Source organism: Bemisia tabaci, chromosome 8 (genome assembly GCF_918797505.1).
Source record: "Bemisia tabaci chromosome 8, PGI_BMITA_v3".
In the NCBI taxonomy this organism is placed as follows: domain Eukaryota; kingdom Metazoa; phylum Arthropoda; class Insecta; order Hemiptera; family Aleyrodidae; genus Bemisia; species Bemisia tabaci.
The window spans coordinates 5123616-5146483 of NC_092800.1; the positions used below are offsets into that span (position 1 = coordinate 5123616).

The 22868-nt window shown below is 39.7% G+C and overlaps 1 protein-coding gene across 4 annotated transcripts in view; it reads right to left on the minus strand.

Moving 5' to 3' along the window:
* The window catches only part of Antp (homeotic protein antennapedia), a 395272-nt gene extending 383558 nt beyond the window's left edge, over positions 1-11714 (minus strand). For 2 of the 4 annotated variants that reach the window (XM_072303373.1, XM_072303372.1), the window contains exon 1: positions 11134-11714. The gene's annotated coding sequence lies outside the window, so the exon portion shown is untranslated. The remainder of the gene's footprint in view (positions 1-11133) is intronic. The other 2 variants (XM_072303368.1, XM_019052870.2) reach the window with 2 other exon arrangements.
* Between the last annotated feature and the right edge of the window lie 11154 nt (positions 11715-22868).

Genomic DNA, 22868 nt, shown 5'->3' on the forward strand with positions numbered 1-22868 from the left:
CCTAACTTTTTGTTTGCTGGAGGGCCCCTGCCTTCCAATGTCCACTCAGTGACTATTAAACATTTTTTCTTTTTTTGTCACTTTTCGTAATTCGGGCTTTGGGAGATCCAAGAATTTAAATGCCCCAAGGCTCTTGGGGGCCCTTTGATTCTTGGGCCTACCCCCCTCTGTAGATCCTTTGGGCCTGGGCTAAGGGAGCTGGGGAGTTCGGGCTGGGGGGGGGGGTAAGGGATCCGGGACGGTGAGGGGTGAGGCATTCTAAGTCCAAGTCCGTGATTTGAAATGTCTCGGGCCAAAAAATGGGAAGGGGCGGGAGGGGGAGAATAATTTTGGAATTTTATCGACATGGGGGGGGGGGCTAGAAAAAATTTTGCGGGGGGCCCAGCGGAAGTCCGTTACGCCACTGTCCACGTCCCTCGATAGAAAAGAGGTAAAGAATATAAAACATAGTCTTAAAATTTATTATAGTTTTATGACTACAGCTTGGAGGGAAAGTACCTACTTGAAGGATTTGCTTAGGGAAAATAAAGGTCGTTCAAATGAGGGCGATTAAAAAAAAATCGGAGGGCATCGTCAACCACTTTTTTCAATGAAAATAAAAAAGGCTTTGTTTTAATGCATAAGATTTAGATATTTTGAAAGTTTTTCTACTTTTATCGAACAAAAAGTTTCTAAGAAAACATCAGTACGTTTTTGAGCAAAAAATTTTTGAAAGGTGTTTGTGTAAAATGTATTTTACTAAATGAACATTTATTCTTAAAGTAATGATTTTTATCAGTTAAAGAAGTGTTTTCTTGTTTTATTAGTTTAAAGAAAACTAAATTTGTCATCGATGATAACGTTAAATTTTTGTAATTGAGAAGAAAATCAGACTTAATACAATGTCTCGCGATAAAAAAAATGCTTCAAGGTAAAATAATTTTACGTCAAGTCAAATAAAATCATTACGTGAGTATTTTTTTAAAAAGTCAAATCCAGTTTTCGTATAACCGGAGGGGCTTTTTTTTAACTCCTCCTCCAATTTGATTCCGTTGTGATAAAATGCAGTCCCCGGATAATTAAAATCACACGTCAGATTGTAAACCAACTATCAAGGGGCTCTAATCTTGAGGTGAGCCGTAACTCATTGTCTGCCCAAGGAGTTGACTCGAGATCGACACGAGGATTAGACCGAAAACCTTAATGGATGATACTCGGCGCCGGGCATAAAAATAGCTGAAAGCAGTTAACACGAAATTAAAATGTCTCCGCGGCAATAAAAGTCGGATTTTGGCACTCGCCGGGGCTCGGAATAACTAATTTGTTGATTTTATTGGTATTTAATTCGACTGTTGCTCCGCTGACAATCTCCTGATACAGGTGCTTCCGAGCTTTATGATCCGAATTGTCTCGCGCGCGCTGCGCTGGCGTTGATGTCGTCCACAACGACCACCTAATTGGACGTATTTCTATCAAACGGAACTATGTGCATTATGACGTGAGCCCTATTATGTATATATACTTATGGGTCTCAGGGCTCTTGTCTTGATGCACATAGTTCCGTTTGATAGAAATACGTCCAATTGATAATTGATTGCGGGTGGCTTAATGGCCATCTATCACTTGCGGATGAAAGTTAAGATGCAGATGAAAGTCCGCTCTTCGGCTTAAGATGGAGAAGGTGAGGGCTGGTGGGTTTGAATGATTACTTTAAGAGGGAGAGAAAGAGGTAGAAAAGCTACCTGTTGTGCACCATTCATCGTCATTTTCCAGACGGAAGAACGTAGATAGTTTTATGGACAATCAAATAAACCATCCAAATGGAAGAAGCTGTATCGGAAGTCATTGGTCTCAAAACCGTTTTTTTGTAATTTTTGAACTTGAAACTCAACATTTTCCATAATAGGTCCGAAAACAAATTAAAGGGTACGACCAAAAAGCGGAATATTTTGATATTACAAGATTTCAGAGAATTTTACAGCACTTGAATAGCTCAGAAGTGAGACGCCACACTACTGCAATTTTAGTGACTTTTGCTCCTACAAGCCCTCCTCCCCCTTTCGGGCCCCTTCGAAGCAAATTTCCTCAAAAAAAAAAGGAAATCTATTATTTCATATCCATAGAGTATTGATTTTTCGTTGTACTTTTTTCATGCGCTGAAAAGTTGCAACTATAATGCACCTCTACGAAATTGAAGAATCCGCCATAGGGAAACCAATGCTAAAATGCAGGTACCAATAGGGAGATACCCTAGTGGGACCCTTACATATAATTTTTTTTCAAAATTCGATAAAAAGTTTCTTTCTGGAGACGGTCGGGAGCACCGAATTTTAACTAGCTAGTCTTAAATTTCTGAGTAGGTGCAAAAACAAGCCACCCTATTGGTCCGGGAGATCCAGAAAATTCACAACTGAAAAATAGTCCGCAGCGTGAAATACTCCACCTAATGGGCCTGTTGCAAACTTTTGCTAGAGCAAAAATAAGAGTTGTTTCTTATAGATAATGCCTCAAAAATCACGATGAGCGCATCGGCAAAGTCTGTAATGCACTCATAACTTCACAGTCTGCGTAAGAAATTTGCGGTTTTTTGAGCTTCCTGCTCAAAAACGATACTACGGCACAGGTGAACATTTTGTAAGAGGAGTCGTTCCATCGTCGGCAATAATCATCATGGCCGACGCCAATCCGTCAAAACACGTTTGATGGGACGAGATAACACCTGAACTGGATTAGACCAGATAACAATCGGCGTGTTAACGTTCATATTTTCCACGCCCGAATTTATTGACCTTGAACTCTCCTCGAACTAAGCGCGGAACTGCGCGCAAGCGTCGGCCATGATGAATATCGCCGACGATGGAGCGACTCCTCTAACGAAATGTTCACCTGTGCCGTAGTATCGTTTTTGAAGCGGGAAGCTTAAAAAAACGCAAATTTCTTACGCAGATTGTGAAGTTATGAGTGCATTTCAGACTTTGCCGATGCGCTCATCGTGATTTTTGAGGCATTATCTACAAGAAACAACTCTTATTTTTGCTCTAGCAAAAGTTTGCAACAGGCCCATTCTCACTGTTCCCTTGTTTGTACCCGCTTATTTAGCTGAATGGTAAATGGAGGGCTCATGAGAGCCAATCATCTACTTCAATAGCTTAATTCTCGGACCGGACAATGCAAAGAGGTGTTCTTGTGCAGACGTGACAAGTCTGCCCCGGATCGGACCACAGCGCCCTCTGTTGCCCGTTCGCACGAACTACATCTCCACGAAATCCTTGCAAAATGGACCACTAGACAGGGTACGACTTTAAGCATTCTAATACATGTTTCTTATCCAAAATTTCACGTAGAACACGATTCGCGCAACGAAAATGACTGAAACCAACTCCTAAGGAAGATATTAACCTTTTTATTTCATATTGGTTACGAGGAATTTGAACTGCCCGCTCACAAGAAACTCAAAGTTCTACGTAAGTCAAGTCGCGCACTACAATGGTTTCAGCAAGCTTCTCAATCGAGCAATGTTCATTTCCCACCATGTGTTATTCAAACTATAAGCAATTTGCTATAGCTGAGCCAAAGTGTCAAGACTGAGATTGCCAGATTTTTATATCGCTGAGACGTTCATGATAACGTTTAGCGCGCGATGTGAATCACGTAGAGCATTGAGTTTTCATGAGCGGGTGGTTTGAATTCACGCATCAAGAATCATTAAATATCTTCGTAAGGAGTTAATTTCGGTAATTTTCGTTGTGCGTATCGTGTTTTACGTGAAATTTTGGTTAAGAAACATGTATCAGAATGCTGAAATTCGTACCTTGTCTAGTGGTCCATTGAAAACAGGGCACGGCATATCGTGGCAACCACCCTCAAGCCTCAGCCACTGCGACAAAACGTCACTCCTGTAGCGTAAGGGCGTATCTTCATTTTCGCATGAGCCCCAGAAAGCGTAGCTTTATATATGAAACAGGGCTCATATGAAAATTGAGATACGTCCTTTCGACCGAGGGGGACGAAAAGCTCTCCCCGCGGGTAGAGAAGGGAGGACCCAGACCCCGCCACACCGGTATGTGAAGACCAAAAGGCGCCTCGTATTACTTTTTCTTCATTTTACCAAAGACAATAGAACATCGATGTCAGTTACGCTAAATACAACCATCCGACCAATATTATAATTGTGGTTTTATCGCACAATCTGGCAACAGGGTTGCGGGAGGGGTCGTGGAAATATACGTTTCGCGGCTGCGGTGGCGAGACCAGATATTGTCGCGACCGAGATCACGCCATGGTTGTCGCCAGCTCACGAATCTCTATTGAAAATCCAAGAAATTTAACGATTTTAGGTCATTGGTTGGCAACGATGTTAGTCGATTGTAAGGTATGTACCTTTGGTTTCTGAGCTGGAGTAGAGATCGTGCTTCAGTGCGCCCCCCCCCTCCCTCATTCAGAGAGTGTGCGACAATCGAAATTCTTCACTCGGCGTAAGCTCCACCATTAGGACTTCCAAGATAATTTTGCAATTTTAGACCGAGGGTAATTTGCAAGAAGGTGAGGTAATCCCTGGTGCCTTAGAGAGGCAGTTGACCGGTCAGGGGTAAATCCGATGAAACTTTTTGAAGCTTTTAAAGTTCTAAATTTTATTAAAAGTAAGTTCCCGTGTGCACTTGACTACCGTTCCTGATTTCCCAATCATTAAGCACGCAATGACATCACAGTTATTAAAGAAGCAATGATCATCTTTCGGTCAAATTGTTTCTATAATTAATACACTGGGCAGTGTTACCTACATTACGTTTTGTTTGGATCTAGCACAGTTAAATCATGCGTTAAGATCTCTGTCGAACACTTAAAAGGGCGTACAACACCCTCGACTCCGTCAAGTTCTTACAGTCAATATACTGAAAGTCACGATTTGATTGGGAATTTTGCTCTAAAAATTTTAACAGGTGCCGCTGCAAATTACAGCAAAAGTTAGAGTACCTAATTATCTGGACGATACCGGATTTGGAGACGAGAGACTCAGATTCAATAACCCCAATTAGTGTAAATAATTCCTCCCCGTGTATCCAGTTTGTTTATGAAATTCTGCAAGTTTTTATGCGTCAAGAATAGCTCATAGGTCGGTGACACCCTCATTCATACGTCACAAGGAGGTGGGCTGTTGGATAAAATGCCGAGCCACTATGAAGCAAAAACCTTGAATCTTTCCTCGAACTGTGGAAACTTTGCATGATTTTGGGACAGCAAAATGTCAAGTTGATCGGGCAATGTTATGTAAGTTTTTACATATGTGAGAACAGCGTTCCAGATGAGTTGAAATACAAAGGAAGAAAAAAACTCTGAAAGGCAGTATCAAGAGTATTTTGCTGTGCTTTTATTATAAACAGTTATTTCGCAAGAAAAGAGACTGGCCTATTAAGGAGTAATTGAAGGATAACGCAGAAAAGCTATCGAATCATTACCATTGAATGTTATAAAACTTTTGTGGCAAAAATTATTGACCGAATCATAACAACTTTCAATTGAAGCGTCTGCTCGTATCTAACTCATTTTCCCGTATGCCAACGTACGATAATGGTCAACGCAGAGATATTAAGAGAATGCTTCTAAGCTCATAGATATAACCAGCCAAGATATAACTTAATGTACACTAACTTTTATAATTAATCCAGACACATAAGAGAGTGATTTAATATGTTCAACACAGATATCTCTTCTTCTCTCTATGGACTTGCGGTTATTTGATGGTTTCTTTCCGGGTTGCAATGTTCTCCTTGCCTTCATAAATAAATGCACGCACATGCTTTTGATTACGGCAAATCATGGGTGTGAGGGTGATGTAAAAAGCTGGTTTATATTGGAAGTATATAATCAATTATAAATCTTCTTATGATGTAAATTTTGTTTTAGACTGTTTCAGCCTTATGTATTTCATTTCCAGTTAAATAATTGCCTGTTAGGAATACTTCAAATAAATTCTATAAATTTACAAAAAATTGAGAGCTGATACTTGATACAAACTGGTGCCATAATTTCATAATGAAAATGGATATTAAAGAGAGATAAAAACTGTATCATTTTCATCCATTTTTTTCTGGTACAGCGAAACATCAAGCAATGCGCCACTTTTCTCGGTGTGAACGACAGAGGCATAATGGGGTGATCCTATGGGTGAAAGTGGGAGGTTGCAACGGAGAAAGAAGGTAAGTAATAGACTAACGAACGGCATCCAGCAAGAGCCCCTACAGTCAGTCCATAATTTTCCCCTTCAGTCTATAAAAACCACCCGTTTCAACCAACAGGATCGCTCCATACTCTCTGCGTCGTCTTTGTCTATCGCTTTGTCTATCAATTTCAATAATCAGCCCACAGTTACGAGGAGGATGGGAACATCCTCCTCATCGTATTCGAAAGCGCAAGTTTAAATTTTAAAGACACAGGCTACCGGTTTCCTAGAACTGTACAGGTCTGTTTACGATTCCGCGCGCAATTCAAGATCTCATGTTTTCTATTGAGCTGATCAATTTTATTTACCGAGGAGCCTCTCTCTGCGGATGCGGCTGCCTGTCGCTCAATATCTTTATGAACTCCCATGAATTATTGATCGGCGACTCGTCATGAGATCCATTGTAACAATACGTTATCGGCGGTGAAGAGAGACATGATACCAATACTACTGCGGCTGTGCTCAGCAAAAACGACATGTGAGAGTTTGGTTGTTGTTGAATTTTGTTCGATAAAACACGAGTTTTTCAAGAAAAACTGCGGATATTTGCCTTGCAATTTTTCAGATAATTTTATTCGCCATTAAAGGGACCGCGTTATGCAGGAAGGTCGAAGCCACATCGGATATCGTCTTTAATTGGGCAATTTAATTTTTTACAAGGAAATGGTTGTGTGGATTTTTGGGCAAAATTCAGTGAATTTTCTGCATAGTACGAAGCAAATTCATCAAACTTTTCAAAGGAATCTGCACAAACGTCCTCTTGTAAAAAATTGAATTGCCCAATTAAATTTGAAAATTGCCGATATGGCTTGGTTCCTTTCTGCTGAACGCGGTCCAAATCTAAGGTGTTTGGAATTTCAGGAAATATGTATAACTTCTCTCGGAAAAAAATATACTACTGGTGGAAATCAGGCAAAAATTAACTATTTATACGGCGTTATTTCATTGGTACGGTAAAATACCCTCTGACACACAATCAAGCTAGCTTCTTTCAGCTGAGATTTTAAGCGGAAAGACGAAACGTTCCATGGTTTCTGGAAACTTTAAAAAAACCATATTTTCAAGCAGATTATGAAGGTAAGAGTATATTTCAGACTGGCTTGATGCACTTAAAGTGGTTTTTAAGCCAATTTCTGTTGTAAATAACTCCTGTTTTTCCTCTAGTTGAAGTTTGCAAAAGGCCCAATGCCAATACTTGATACAGTGAAGTAGTGAGACTAAAGTGGAATTCTTACACATTTCAGCAAGGGTATGAATTAAAATCAACATTTCGAAGTTGATTGTATCAGCTTATTTATCCCTCACGACTAAATTTTAAAAAAATGATTGAAATACTGATTGCTGAGATATCATGGCAATGGTAATTCATAAAGTGTAAATCGTTTCAAAAAAGGAGTGAAAGTATACTTTTCCAAAAAATTTCCGGATGGTGAATTTTAAGCCATTTTCCATAGTAAATCCAGACGCAACCTAAATTTTACTCCCGCCGTAGATCATGTAACATTTCCGTTTGTTCAATAAAAAATCGTGCATTTGTGCAAAGAGTATGAGAATAAAATTATGGGTGCAAAAGCAGCCCATGATAGTGGCAGATGTCTATGCATGTAAACAAAGCAGATAAAGGTGTAATAACATCTCGTATGGAATGTCTGCTCCTGAAATCAGATTGCACTACCCGTTGTTCAACACGAATTCTTCACAATTTCTTTGTCGTCTTAACTTTCTACATTATTCAAGAAAACGTGCTAATAATGCGTTTATTAATGCATTATTCCAATCAGAATGAGCCAATCTTCACTATAACACAGGAGTCAGCCTTTGAAGAAAATATTTTATCCGATTCGAATAAAATAATTGCTGTGTGGCACAACTTTTGAAGCTTCGGAAAATATTAGATAATTCATTTTTGCATTGATAAGCGAATGTAAGAAAGGACTCATCATTGACATTGAACTTAAGCAAAAGCATAGTTCGAACGCACTCGGCATTTTTCCTTCCCCATCGGACCGAATAACTTCCAGCCGGGAAACTAATTTATTCACTAACGCAGCATGTTTTCTGCAAATTGCTCTAAACGGTAATTTCATAACAACTTGGCTTTATTGCTTTATTACACGGCAACTTTGTTATGCATTCTTGTCGGCAAACACCGCTAATTTCATTAGTTATCATGCGGACGAACAGACGCTCCATTTTTTCCATCTACTTTTTTTCCGTGGCATCTAGAAACTGACGCTGTGGCATTATTTGTTCCGACACGGAGGCTGGTATGATTGAAATGAAATAAAACTATTATTAGAAACTATCAAATATTAAACTAGCTAATTTTTCTAAAATTCCACTCCGAACACCATACTCAGCCCAAGTGAAGACGTGTTAATTTTGTCGAATTGAATAACAATGTTCTGGTTACGAATGCCAATGGACCGAATAAATAGGAATTTTTTGACCAGCTCCTATCCACGGATATCTCTCGTGGTTAAAATTGTGATTACGGTTGGCTGAAAGAGGCTTTTAATATAAGTTATGAAATTTTTTTTTTCTTATTTATTCTTATTTTACGAACTTGACATTAAACTTTAACCAAGAAACTTTATGAATGAATCCTTAGGAGGAATTTGAATGATTTGCAAAATAAGGACTGGAAAATGATGAACAGAAAGCAAAATGGTCTTAAAATATTTAGAGGTAATTTTACTCCTGCCTCAATGTATCATTTTACTAGAATTTTATTTTTTTCAATTGAATCTTTATTTTTCTCACCAAACATTATAATCCATTCTTCCATCCATTTCTATCCAAGAGAATCCATTGTTTTTGGATGCAACTTGGTTTAAATTTTGTAAATATGTTTTTTTTTTTCGTTTTATTTTTTTATTTAAGAAATCAAAACCTTTTCCAATATCTACCTACATTGGAGAATAGAGAGGCGGCATTTTCCTAGGCGAAGAGTCGCTATAAATCTGATTTTCAGTAGGTCGTTTAAAAATCAACGAGGAAAAAAAGGTGCAAAGTAAACTTGAGAAATCTAATTTTGGAAATATTGCCCGAATATGCTTGCAACCATACAAAACGAGACGACAAATTGTTACTCGCGTCATATTTTGAATATTAAAAAATAAAAAAAAAACAAAGTACTATGTGATATATTTATGAATTTTAATCTAGGAAAATGTTCATCGCACTTCATTGTATGTCCACGTGGTAGAGAGGTAAGAACTTACGTAACACCACGGAAAATTAAACTGCAATACCATCTGTTATAAAATCGAATCCCAAGTTTCCAGTCTAACGTTTCCAGTTGCGTCAAACCTACGAATTTCTCTGATATTAAATTCATTAGAAAAAAACCTCCTTAAGTCCGTGCTGTCAGTATTTTCTTATATTTCTTTCAAATAAAACATAAGTGCAAGATAAGAGCAGGAGAAGACATCCACCAGAGTGGAGATACATTACCACCATAGTACGATTTCCATGGCTATTACTGAATTTGAAGCGTAGGTATGGAGGAATATGCAACTGGAGCCATTAGGTCTAATGACACGGTCCTTAATATTTGATTGTTTACATACAAAATACTAATGTGGAGTCTTTCACGCGAAAAAAATAATACTTTCGTTGACTTTTTGACACTATTCATATTAATCACTGTGCATAAAAAGCACTTTATTTTAGGACGGGTCCTGTCTATGAATTGTAAGGGACAATAATTAATACAACCTATCCGATTCAAAACAAAAACCGGCGATATCATTTCAGGGATTTGAAGGTTGATTCTTATCATAGATACATTGTGGCAGAATTTACTTCACATATTTAGCAAGAGAATCCCGTATTCGGCTGGGGTTGAGCTAAGCGGTTAAGATTGCTTTTAGAAAGAATGCTCTGTTCAGTGCCGTGTTAATTGGGTGTATGAGTATTGATTTAGCACCGCAATGCTGCCAGCTACATCTTGCGCTGTAAAACCTCTTCCCTCAGGATACCACCATAGTTTGTGAAAAATTTAAAACACTCTCGATAACGACTATGAACATGTACTATCTGTTACAAAATTTTACTGATATTTTAAGTGAGCTTAAACATAATGAGAATATTGACGATGCATGATAATATCGAACCTTTCAATAACTCCATTGAGAAAAGGTAAATAATTAACCTCAGAAATTTTTTCAATGAAGGTATACTCAATTTTTGAGCCCAAAGGATAGAAAAACGCGAAAGTAATTACTGAGAGCAGAAATCTGCCGATCATTACATTGCAGTAACAAATGAGGTTAAAGCTACCAAAGCAGCACCGAGCTTTGCATCTCATCCATTAACTTGCCTCTTATCGTGGTATCTGAGTTATTCTCAATCAAATATGCATTAATTTGAGAGGCATTAAGTATGATTATTACAACGTATCTCTCTAATTGAATAGACTAGACTCGACTTGTGCCGCCCGAAAACACACAGTAAATTTCCCACATGTAGTATCGATTACAAAGCTGATATCTAATTTTGCTCGTAAATTTGAATATAGTGTACGGGTTGACATTCCTATTGCATACATTTTTTCTACTTCCTTCAGCACGGCAAGGAATGTTCAATTGAAGTAGCTATTACCTTGTGTAGGTATAATTTGAGAGGGGCATTTTGGGTGTAGCTGATCATTACACTTTGGTCACAAGTTTAGAAGTAGGCTGTGCACAGATTTTCACTGTGACACTTCGACTGTTTAGTTATTTAAGGAGTGCTATTCAATTGAATTATCTTTATGATTGAAATAGTCCTGATCCTTTATAAATGTAACACGCTAAGGTTTTTTCTTCCAACAGATGCATAGCTCGCTGAGATTTCACTGATAGGCATTGTGTAAACAAATGTTTTTCAGTGAAACATCAATCGTTTTTAAACGAATTATTCAGTATATTAATATTGAATAAGTAACTCACCAATTATTTACTTCAAGAACGGTTCAGGAACTTGTCTCAGGCGAAGCACGTGTTAAAGATGTTGATCCAAAATTTTGCATACAACAATTTCAAAAATTTACGAACCCAACTTTCAAAGAGAACGCAACATGTGAGCTTCAACGGCGGAGAACTGTTTATAACTTTGGGTCGTGTTTAATCTTAGACAAACAAACGGCCGGAATCGGAAGAACTGAACAAAACAACGCAGATAAATTATTACAAAACGGAAATAAAATTAAAAATCGAACCGCCGTCGATGGAACCGCGACAACGTGGGGGGAGCGAAACAAACCAAAAAATCAACCAAAACAACGAAGGGGCGGAAATAAACTAAAAACAAAACACAAATGATAAGAAAATTAATAGAGTGATAAAACAAACGAGGAAGGATAAAAATCAAAAAAACCAACGAGCAATCGGCGAGCGAGCCAAATCAAAGACGGAACCCGGGGAAATCGCTTTATCAGCGGGAAAAAATGCGTTATCTAGAGAAAACTGAAATTTAATAGTGATAAGTTTCAAAGCAGTAAAGCATAAGTGGTTTACGGGCGCGACGGCGCGATAGGGGGAACGGCTCTTACCCCTCTCGTAAAGTATCAGCCCATAAAGTATAGGGCAGCGCCAGGTGGAGGCCAGTGGAGGGGGAAAGGCGGCGCTCAGCGCTCCGACGCTAAGCAAAAACCACCCAACTCCCATAGTAAATAAACGCAACCGCGGGGTTTTAACCGAGGCGGGCAGAGCGAGGCGGCCCCATCGGCCGCCCCACGCGTATGACAGAGACGGCCGCGCGATACAGAAGCGAGAGGGGGGTGGCTACTGAATCCCGCGCCACAATGAGAGGGGAAATTTATGATAAACTTAATTTTGAACCATGGCTCGTATATAAATTTATTAGTCCTGGATCTCATAAGTTATCAGCGCCTAGTCGCGTCTCTCTCCGCCTCGCGCCTTGGGCGGGTCTTCTCTCCTTTGCGCTCCTCATGCCGAGCCCGCAGCCGCTCTTCGGCTATCTTATTTATGACTTATTTTAGCCGAGTTTTATTTTTATATTGCACTATCATGTGAACAAATTAGACAATATTATCATTCTGTTTTCTTTTCGGACACTGGAGTACCTGTGGCTCGGCCTTTCGGCGCTTCGCGTCAATGGCGCCGGGTTTTTGAACTGCTGTTGTGGCGGGAAATTGCCGCCGCTTTTTGGAGCATGAGCGTCGCGGTGCCGTGTTTGCCCGCGCCGCGCCGCGTCGCGCCGTCCTGGCTCTGAAATATTGATTCGTTTGTTCCTTTTTATTTAGTTCGTTGGATGTTTAATTGCAATTTATTTACGAGTCATTCCGGGTTGCGACTTGTAAGGCTGTTTCTCTTCGATGGACAGTACATCCGTCACTTCCGTTTTGTATTTGCTTCTCCTTGGTTTTCAATTTGGAGACGAGCTGCTGCTCCTTACAGACTTATCTTTCAGCGGCTCAGCGCTATTTGGACTTTATTTTGCAATAAGGAACCACTTTTTCTGGCTCATTTTAGAAAAAATAAATGTGCCATTGGTTTCTCTACGCAGAAAGGTGCTTTTATGGAAAAGCCAGAGATAGTGGTTCCTGATTGTAAAATGTAATCAATTTGTTGTGATGTTGTAAGTCTATGGTTGTTTCCTTCAACAATCATCCCAGAAAAGACGACAATTTAAGTACAGTGGGAAAAACTATGAATCGTTTGTGCACCATGTTTATGCTATCAAGGCAAAATAAAGTACACCGATGAGCATGTTGTGTCCTTGTATTACTTATGGTTGTAATAGGAGTAAAACACAAACCAAACCAAATTTCGAGATGATTTTGGTACAGCATGCGGTGAATTTAGCGCAGAAAACAATGGAGAAACTGAGAAATCCCAGATTCCACCAAAGATTTGCGTTATTTTTTGTTTTAATTCCCGTATTAACCAAACTTTGGTGTTGACCTTTCTCTCCGCGTATGACTCAATCGCCATATGAGAGCCAAATTCATTTCACCCATTTGTGCGTAAAAATACACGGTGAATCATTAGGAGCAAGGCACGATGTAGCTATTCGAATTTCAAAATCGTTTAAAATTAATAGTGTGGTTATAAAAAAAAAAATTAAAAATAAAACATAAAAAAACTTGATTATTAATATCAACATTAGAATCCATAAATTTGATAGCTGGACCTTGCCAATAATTAGACAGAGACTCATAATGAGTTATTGATAAAGCCCATGTAATTTTTCTCTGATTCATTTATGAAGGACATTACATTATTTTATACTATCATTTTAATGTCACGTCTTCTCTAAACAAGATTGCTGCCCCGATAGGGTTGAAAACCAAAACTGAACTAGAATAGACTGATATTGGAAGATCAGTGTCTCGCCAATGAAGTCACTCCTCAAGGGTTTCCAAACACATAAAATCCATTTAAACCAAAGCTAATATTTACGCGGCTGAAAATTTCCTCTGCATTTCTGATCACTCTTAGGCCTCATTCTATTAAACGTAAAAAATCCTGCGTTGTAACTTGCTCTGGCAGCATGGATTGGGACTCCTTCTCTGTTGCCAAGTACTTGCCGTTTTTTACCGAATTGAATGATAATAGTGCTATTTTCTGGGCTCAAGCTGACTCGTGGGGGCTCTTTTGACTCGACATCTCGAAAAACTCACCTCAAGGACATCTGCATTTTATCGAATAATCTTTTTCTCGGAGGCTCCAACCATCCTCAGCTTGTTACGCAGTCCTCCCGCTTGGAGTCAGCATGACTGTCCGATTCCACTGAAGAAATTCGTCTTTTCCCTCAAGAAAGAACGTAACTCCATTTAAATGTTGCCAAATTTCCTTTTTTAAATTGCGTATTCACCAGGAAAATCTTCGGTATTTCCAACAGGAAGTTTCACTGATCTTTCCCCAGGTTTCATACAAAAATAAAAAAAAATTAGGCGAAAATTGAGTAAGTACATTTTTGTAAAATAAATTAATTGTTGAGGTCAATTTACAGGTTTATTTTTGTAAAATAAATTAATTGTTGGAGGTCAATTTGGCAACCTTGGAATGAAGTTACGTTCCTTCGTTCGGGAAACGACAAGTTGCTCACGGGTGTAAAATATTTTGTGGAAGAAAGAAGTGCGCAATATTTTAAAAATTGAAGGATAGTTGAATGACCTAACTTAACTCATAACTACCAAAAACAGAAAAAAACTAACAAAGCAGAACAATACAAAGACACTACAGTTCTTGTCTGAATACCGATGGATAGAGCGTTAAATTCAGGGCATATACAAATTTGAGAGTATATGGAAAGGCCAAGGAACTACAATTACTGAAATCGGAGTTTCAGCAGTAAACTCTGAAGAGATTACATGCGATTTTTGCGCGAGGAGGCGTGGTCTAAGTATGAAGGTGAAGAAGTACAAAAAGCTTGTATCGTTGTCAACCAATCCGAATTTATTTATTATTATTTTTTTTGTCATATTTGATTATTTTGAGAGATATTGGATCAAAGTTATGCACTTAATTTTCCCAAGCAGAGTCAAGATGATCAAATTTCCGGCAGCAATGGCCATAATTTGGTAGTTACGGACGCATATAATTGTGTAGGAACATCAGACTTGGCCTAATTTTCTCTGTTTTATTTTTGAACAAACAAAGAAGCACCACTGAAACTTGAAATTTTATATATGTGTGCGAATGTATATCAATGCCACCATAATTATGATTACCTTCACCCTATTGTCTACCTGATTCTTTTTACCATCCTCTTTTGTCAGAAAGTAGAGATCTTCTTCTATCGCCAGGAAACTTATGAAGGATTTCCATTGGTCACTGGCTTCAACCATCACACCACAATTGAAGCGCTGGATGCAGAAAGGGCATTTCTTGATCGCGGAGCCTCAAAATCTCCACTAACATTTTGTCCATTATAATAAAAGCAAATGCATTTAATTTTTCATAACTTCCACTGAATATTCTTCATGATTGTACAATACTGAAAACGTAAAATTTAAGAAAATTCACCCAATAGTTTCTTCTCTAAAATAAAAATTAGCGCTGGAGATTCTGAAACACCGCAACCAAGAAATGCCCTTTCTTCACCCGATGCCTCGATTCTGGAACTAACACAACTAACGTATTACCCAACGAAGCGTGTGTATTTTGGCATATTTTCATCTCAATTTTGCGCGGAAAAAAATAAATCAACCGGCCGAGAATGTAACGCCTACACTCAGAGCGGTACAAGGACCAGCCAGCGGTGGAGCAAGACGATCCTGGCAGTCCGGCTTTTGTTATGATTGTTTACAACTATATGTTGCTCATTTGTGCTGATTCCACCATCGCTCTCACACCGGCAAATCGCACCTAACAAGTTGACCCTTACACCCCTTTCAAACGCTTGCATAGCAGGGCTCATGAAAAAAACGGACATGATGGGGTTTAACATCGACCGATTTCGCTGCAAGTGATGGGTGAAAATAAAAGTATGACCGGAAACGCACGAGTCGAAGAAGAGCGCTGCCATGCTAAAGAAGAACGCCGTATGGGTAATCGAACGTTGCCAAATCTCCTTTAATGAAACATTTAATTTTGAGAAAAGTTGTGGCTTTGCTGTCTTGAAATTTTCGGATAAGTTAGAAAAAATAGCGAGTAAAATTCTCTAGGAATTTCAAAAGAACAAATCGCATGGGTATTCGAGAAAATCCGTATTTTATTGGGAGAAACTTGGCAACGTATGGGTGCTCATACGTTGTTTTTTCGTATGCACGGATGACTCCGGAGTGAGCCATAATTCTAAGCGGGAACATAGGGTTCGAATCTGATTGTTAGCAGATTTATTGACGCAGCGACAAGAAAAGTTGCTTCGAGGATGTTGCCCAGTCCGGGCGTACAAGCCAATTTGACTCGTAACAATATCTGCGATTCATAATCGGTCGTCAATCCGATACCTGGACCTGCTAACAGGTCATTATGCAAAATCCACTGGTTATCGACTCCTCGCATTCAGGTTGATGAATGGTCGGTGTATTTTTTTCAGCGTATGCGAAACTTTTCTCTGACTAAACATTATTTGGGTGCACAAGGAAGGAGATGGAAAGTGAAATTTCAAAAGGCTCGAATAAATTTTACAAAATTTGCAATTTATTGATTTCTTTCCGGAATTATTAATTAAACCTTCGAAAGTCCGGAAGCATTTTAGATTGTCCTCTTGTTGATGCGCCAGTGTTATGCTACCCTACTCTGTCATGCTAAGGAAGAACGCCGTATGAACCTTCGAGAGTTGCCGAATTGCCTCCGACAACTATTGACACTCTGGAGAAAATCAAATTGCCTATCTTCTCAATTGAAGGAAAACGAAGAAGCTTGCGGAAGCTTTTCACTAATAAAACTACATATTACATTTTCTCGGAAAAATAATTTTTCAGGAATTTTTCAGATTTTTAAACAAACATTATGGAAATATTCGGACACGGAGAGAGGGTTAGAGCCAAGCAGACAATATTCAAAAAGGGGTTGGGACGTCGGCTAAAGATCCTAGAGCTAAAGACCATACACTGTAAAAAAGTATGATAACATCTACTATAAATCTACTTTATGTTTTACACAGTGATAAACTATTTAGTGGAAATAACCAGAATTATAGCAGTTTTTACCAGAACTCAGGCGATGCATACCATTATATGGTAAATACTACCACAGACTCTGGTGTTTATTACCATACAGTAGACTCTGGATTATCCGGCTTCGTATTATCGGGACTCTGGATCATCCCGATCGATTTTGCAACCATGTAACTACGTACGCATTCCGATAAGTGAGCGGATCCGCGGAGAAGCGGTCGCAAGGCATATTGGCGCCTGCAAGGCTGAAGGAATACTTCACGCATTGCGCCAAACAGTGAGGTCGGCGTGGAACGCATTAGCACCTACTAGATTGCATAAATACTTCTCGCATTACGCTAAACGCAGTGCAGTCGGTTAGTTAGCCTAAAACGCACATCAGCAGCTACAAGACTGTATGAATACTTCACGCATTGCGCGCTTTAATCGTTGTATTGTAATTTATCGTTGTCGGCTACCATTCACAATCACCATTGAGTCGTTCAATTTGGCGTTAACCTTTTGAATTCGTGTTGGTATGTACATGATGTATACATAATAAGAATACTGTGGTGTTGGTTGGTGGTGTTTGTGTTTACTATTATTATCCAGATTTTTTTTCATCCGAATCGGGCCCGGCACCAATTAATTCGGATAATCCAGAGTCCACTGTACTCGGATCACTGTGTGAGAGTTTGGTCAAATTCACCATCTTTTTTTTCCCAGTGTAAGAGCTTACAAAGCATCATATTTTACTCTATGCAAATCCTTTTGTTTGTTAATCCTGCGTCTCATAATTTCACCCAAACCACGTAAATCCTTTTCCCTTCAAAAAAGCGGTGGCATCAAAGCGTGTAAACACGACGAATCGCCGCAAAAAAATCCCCATCGAGTATCAAAGCAGGTGCCACCGATGCGCGGTTAGAGGCGGAAGATGAAGATGTTCAACGGGCGAGATTAGATTAAAACCTATTAGCGGGGGGAGCGGGGGGCACTATAGAGCGTACGAAGAGCGCTACGTAAACGTGGCCGGGTACAGGTAAGTTTATGAGCCGGTCCCGGGAATTATCCGAGGGCGCCGATGAGCCCCGCGCCGGCCCAACGCCCGGCGCGGCGGCGGCTCACGGGGCCCCGGGTTTGACAATTGTCGCGTGCGCTCTCTCTGAGCCGGCTCGGGAATCTTTATGACCCGGCTCTTGGACTCTTGTACACTCCTCCAGTCAACAGGTTCTTCCTTCGAGACTATTTTATGACCCCTATTAATGACAACATCGCCTAACTACTAAACACCGCGCTTCTATTCAAATACGGCTACTCTCGCTTGCTTGTTGATCGATATAAACACTGATTTGCCCTCCCGCCTTCGCGACTCCTTCTTCTTCGCGCGCTGCTCCTGTCGAAATTGCCCCCGCCCCGCTCCTCCGCCGCGACGCCTCCCGGCGTCGTGTTTCGCCTTTTGTCTCTCTATTAAGGCGCCCTTGCGGGACGATCTACGAGCCGCAAACTCCGGCAATTGATTCGGCGGGTTCGCGAGGCGAGACCGGTGGCGGATTTCTTAGTCGCCGGGGAAGTTTCAAAGAGGGTGGGATGAAGGGTGGGGGGAGGGGGAGAATTAGTTTGACCATAGGTTTTTCTCACCCTGAAACGCTTCGAACTTGAATTTGCGGTGTGTGGAATCAATACATGGACGTATTTATGCTAAAAGGAACTATGTGCAAGGGGAAAGTTGCTCTGAAAAACAAAATATCGGTGTATTTACTAAGAAAAGGGTAAAATTACCAAGAATTCAGGTCAGGGTTCTATTTGATCTCAGTTTTTTCTTGGTAAAATTACCATTTATGGAATTGGTAATTTTACCGAGAAATCTCGGAAAAATTAATGGACTTTTTCGGTAATTTTACTGGACCTTGGTAAAAACGCCAATATTTGCAGATAAGATCCGAGATAAAATGGCAAAGTTACCGGGAATTGATTACCAATAAAAGTGGTATTTTTACCTGAAAAAAACAGTAAAAATACCAGTTTTGGGGTAAGCTTACCAGTCTGTCTTGGTAAAATTACCAATAATTGGTAAAAAAAGTGAGAAAGTAAAGGTACAAACGGACCTTGGTAAAAACGCTGAGAATTTTTTTTCAGTGCGGTGTGTGGAATCAATACATGGACGTATTCATGCTAAAAGGAACTATGTGCAAGGGGAAAGTTGGAGTGTGCTCATGGTAAGCAGGATAAGAAACAGTGTAAAAGTGGATGTAGTTCTTTTGAGAAAATGGTACAGCGGGATTTGACTTTAAATCAAAAGGAACAGAGCGACAAAATATGCTAACTTGTGAGCCGTCATCATGCAACCATTGCGTTCTTATGACCGGGAGGTTCGATTTCACGCGTCAAGAAACATTAAATATCTTGGTTTGGAGTTTATTTCAATAAGTTTTGTTGCACTAATCGTCTTTTACGTAAAATTTTGGTTAAGTTTAAAGTATTAGAATGTTTAAATTTGTACCTTGAGTAGTGATTCATCAGTATCTTTTACACATCTCTACTAGTTATCCTTCAATGATGGGTGTAGGCAATATAAGCGACTTCAGAGTAGTAATAGTTGCTTGCAGCAGTGTGGCCACATCCATTCATGCCTTTTACATACTAATATTCTTCTAACTAGTGTTTCGCGCACATTTCCGCCAGGTAGCCTTCAGAAATGAATGTAGGCAATATATTCAACGTTCACGGAAAAAACGAGTTTAGAGCTGGTACCTGCACCGAAGGTCCCAGCCCTAACCGGGTAGGTAAAATTGCTTCACCTCCACCGCCATAGGGGCAGGCCCGGCGCGCGTAGAGCCCAAATCTACCTACTTCAGGGTTCAGCCCTACCTGGTAAGAGCTGCACCCTGTCCAGGTAGGGCTGGGCCTTACCCCCGCAGGGCCTGCCCCTGTGGCGGTGGAGGTGAAGCAATTCTAGGGCCCAGCCCTAATCTCGTTTTTTCAGTGTTGGAGAAGTAATAGTTGCTTGCGGACGAAGTCTCATATCACGAGGTAAATTTTTTGTTAAAGAAACATAGATTGTTTACACGGGGTAATGAACACATGTATGTGAATTAAGCATTGTAAGCCCAATAATTAGTTTAAAATGTGAAATTTAAACATTCGCTTTAGTTCTAGCAATTTTCCAGCTCATATGAGAAACGTCTGCCGTCGTGCAATCGTACATGTTAAACAGAAGATTTTTTGTCGCCAAAGTTTTTTCTTTTTTTAAAAAATGAATATTTTGCCACGTCTCAAAGACATTTGGAATTCGTAAACGTAGGTTCGTCGCTTTTACTTGACAGAATTCTTGAAGAATTTTTCAAGGCAGCAAATTCGAGCCTCTTTACAATAAACGGAAGCTGCAGATAATTCACGCGGCTCCGAAATTAAAGATGAGGATGAGACTGAAAAAATAATTTAGCATTTGCAAACAGATACCATTCAAGGGTGCAAAATCTCCACGATCCTTCGATCCGCGGATAGCTGGCTCACGGGACGGAAATTATGTGAACCGTGGTATCCAGCACGGAAAAGTTACGAATTTTCAACAATTAAAGCACGCGCCGAAGTGTACGCGCAATGCGTAAAGTATTCCTGTGGCCGCACTGCGTTTGGCGCAATGCGTGAAGTATTCATGCGGTCTTGTAGGCGCCAATATGCGCCGCGCCGACCGCACTGAATTTGGCGCAATGCATGAAGTATTCTCGCGGTCTTGTAGGCGCTAATGCATTTCGCGCTAACCGCGCTGTTATACAAACTCGCGGAGTCTACGTTCTCGCCTTATTATTACCATGAAGTTTTGTACCCTCTGTAAGACAATATTCTTTTTTTAAAATAAGAAGATGGGGACATTTAAGACGGAGGGTATTTAATTGGAGAAAAAGAGATATTTAAACAGCATTTACGATAACTGAACAGTTTAGTTTGAAAAAAACCTTAATGAAACCTGTCGTGTAATTTCATTGTATATGCGACACTAGTATACAATACGAAAGCTTCAAGTTTTTTTTTTTTTTAAAATCTTAATGGTTAGGATTTTTTTAATATCATTTCAAGTAAAACATCCTACTAACTTTGTATCATTTTCTCGCCATTTCAACGCGTTTGAAACTCCTTCGAGTCATTGTACTCTTCAAAAGTGGACTTCTTCGGGATTTTGGCTCCAAAAATGCGCAACAAATCACCACGTAATCTACTCATTTGGTATACAATCAGAATATTAAATAAGTTCACAAAGTTTAGTGACCCAGTGCCTTAAAACATCTTCAAATGATCCTGTTTCGATGCATCTTGAATACGCATGACCGATGAGATGCGCATGAAGAGGCGCCGGCGCTACCCCGAACTGCATAAAAGTGCAAAGGACGCCAATGCTGCCATGCTAAGGAGAAACGGCGTATGAACCTTCACCAGTTGCCAAAGTTCTCAATCGAAAAAACCGAACAGAGATCTATGCATCGGTTGCGGTGATTACCCATTACAAAGGAGCGGAAAGTAGGATTTTATTTTATAGTGGATTTGCTGTAAAAACAGTTGAGAAGTTTATGATCCGGTGGTGAATCCCAGTTTTTTTCCTTTTCAATGTTCTCTCGCCAACAATCCTCTCATTACCCTCGGAAGGGCCGATCTTTCTAGACGCCAGTAATCAAGGACAGTAGCATATTTTAGCTCCGTATTTTAGTTCTTTCACATCGAAGTGGAAGTGGACTATCTTGAGAAAGGTAAACAAGCAGGAAGCTCCAACGCATTCGCGTCGGAGAGCGGCTCTGGCGACAGTAGTTGTAGTCAAGAATGAGGGCCTAGACACATTTTGTCACTGATGTACAATCCGACAACTGTCCATTCATGTTTTGTAACTTAGCAGATTTACGTAGCCGCTGTATAAATGTGTATTGGCCCTTGATATGCAGGATGCATGGCACTATCACTTGTTGTATACTTTTAATTTTGAAGGCTCTTTGGAGGTCCGCATCCTAAAAAATTTCTCCCACAGTATTTTTTTTAACTTGTCGTTGTGATTGGGCGCCAATTTCTTTCAATTGAGTGATCATCTTCTTTTTTTGTCAAATAACTAGTTTGTGCAACAATAAGACTGAAACTGACTGTAACTGAAATTTTGTCTTTTTAGATATTTGGTTATTTTGTATTTATTAGATTGTATATTTTCACAGCCCTGTGATAAGAAACTTTGGAATGTATGGTTGATAAGTCGTTTAGCGAGGCTGCAAAAAATTTGCATTTTTATATCTGAAATTGTAGGTAATGGTTTTGAATATCGAATTGCGATATATTACACGGTTAAGATAGGGCTATATGTCTTGTCGTAAGCGGCGACATAGAGTCGATGTCATTTCAATAATCGCCCCGATGGCCACGGTAGTTGTGTGCCGTCTGCCCACGTAGCAAATGGGAGGCGAAAATGGAAGTCATCAGTGCATCGGTGAGTGTTGAACGTGAAAATTGCGCGGGCCGCGCAAATTTCGCGATCATCGATGTGTCGGGGCTGAGCATCCATCATTTTCTATCTTGTTTTGAAGCTATGTGAGTTGTGATAAAGTACATAATTTTTTTGTATTATATTACTGTATAAATATTGTAAAATTTGTACAGAACTTTGTACAAAATAGTTTCTTGTAAAAAGTGTGGACTACTGCCACGTCGTTTCCATACAAACTCCCAATACGCCGCAAGTACCACAAATGCCCATGTTAACCAAATCACCTCATCATCCAATTTTTAAGGACACAATTTTTAATTCAAATCAACTTACTTTATCAAAACTCCAATCGTTTATCAAATAACATATATCGAGTCATTTTAACAAAATCAAAGACGGCATAATATCATTTATCACACAGCCAAAAACCTAACCTAGAAACCACGATGTTTACAAACTCAAATTGGAGAACACTCATTGGTCCAATAATAAAAATTGATTTGCCGCCTTTTTTCTTTGCAAGCAAAACGTGTGAACATGTCTGAAAATGGGATCGGGCGTCAACACTCAACGATGCACTAATGACTTCCATTTTCGCCTCCCATTTGCTACGTGGGCAGACGGCATTAGACGTTTACGGTTTCCTTGGTAACCTT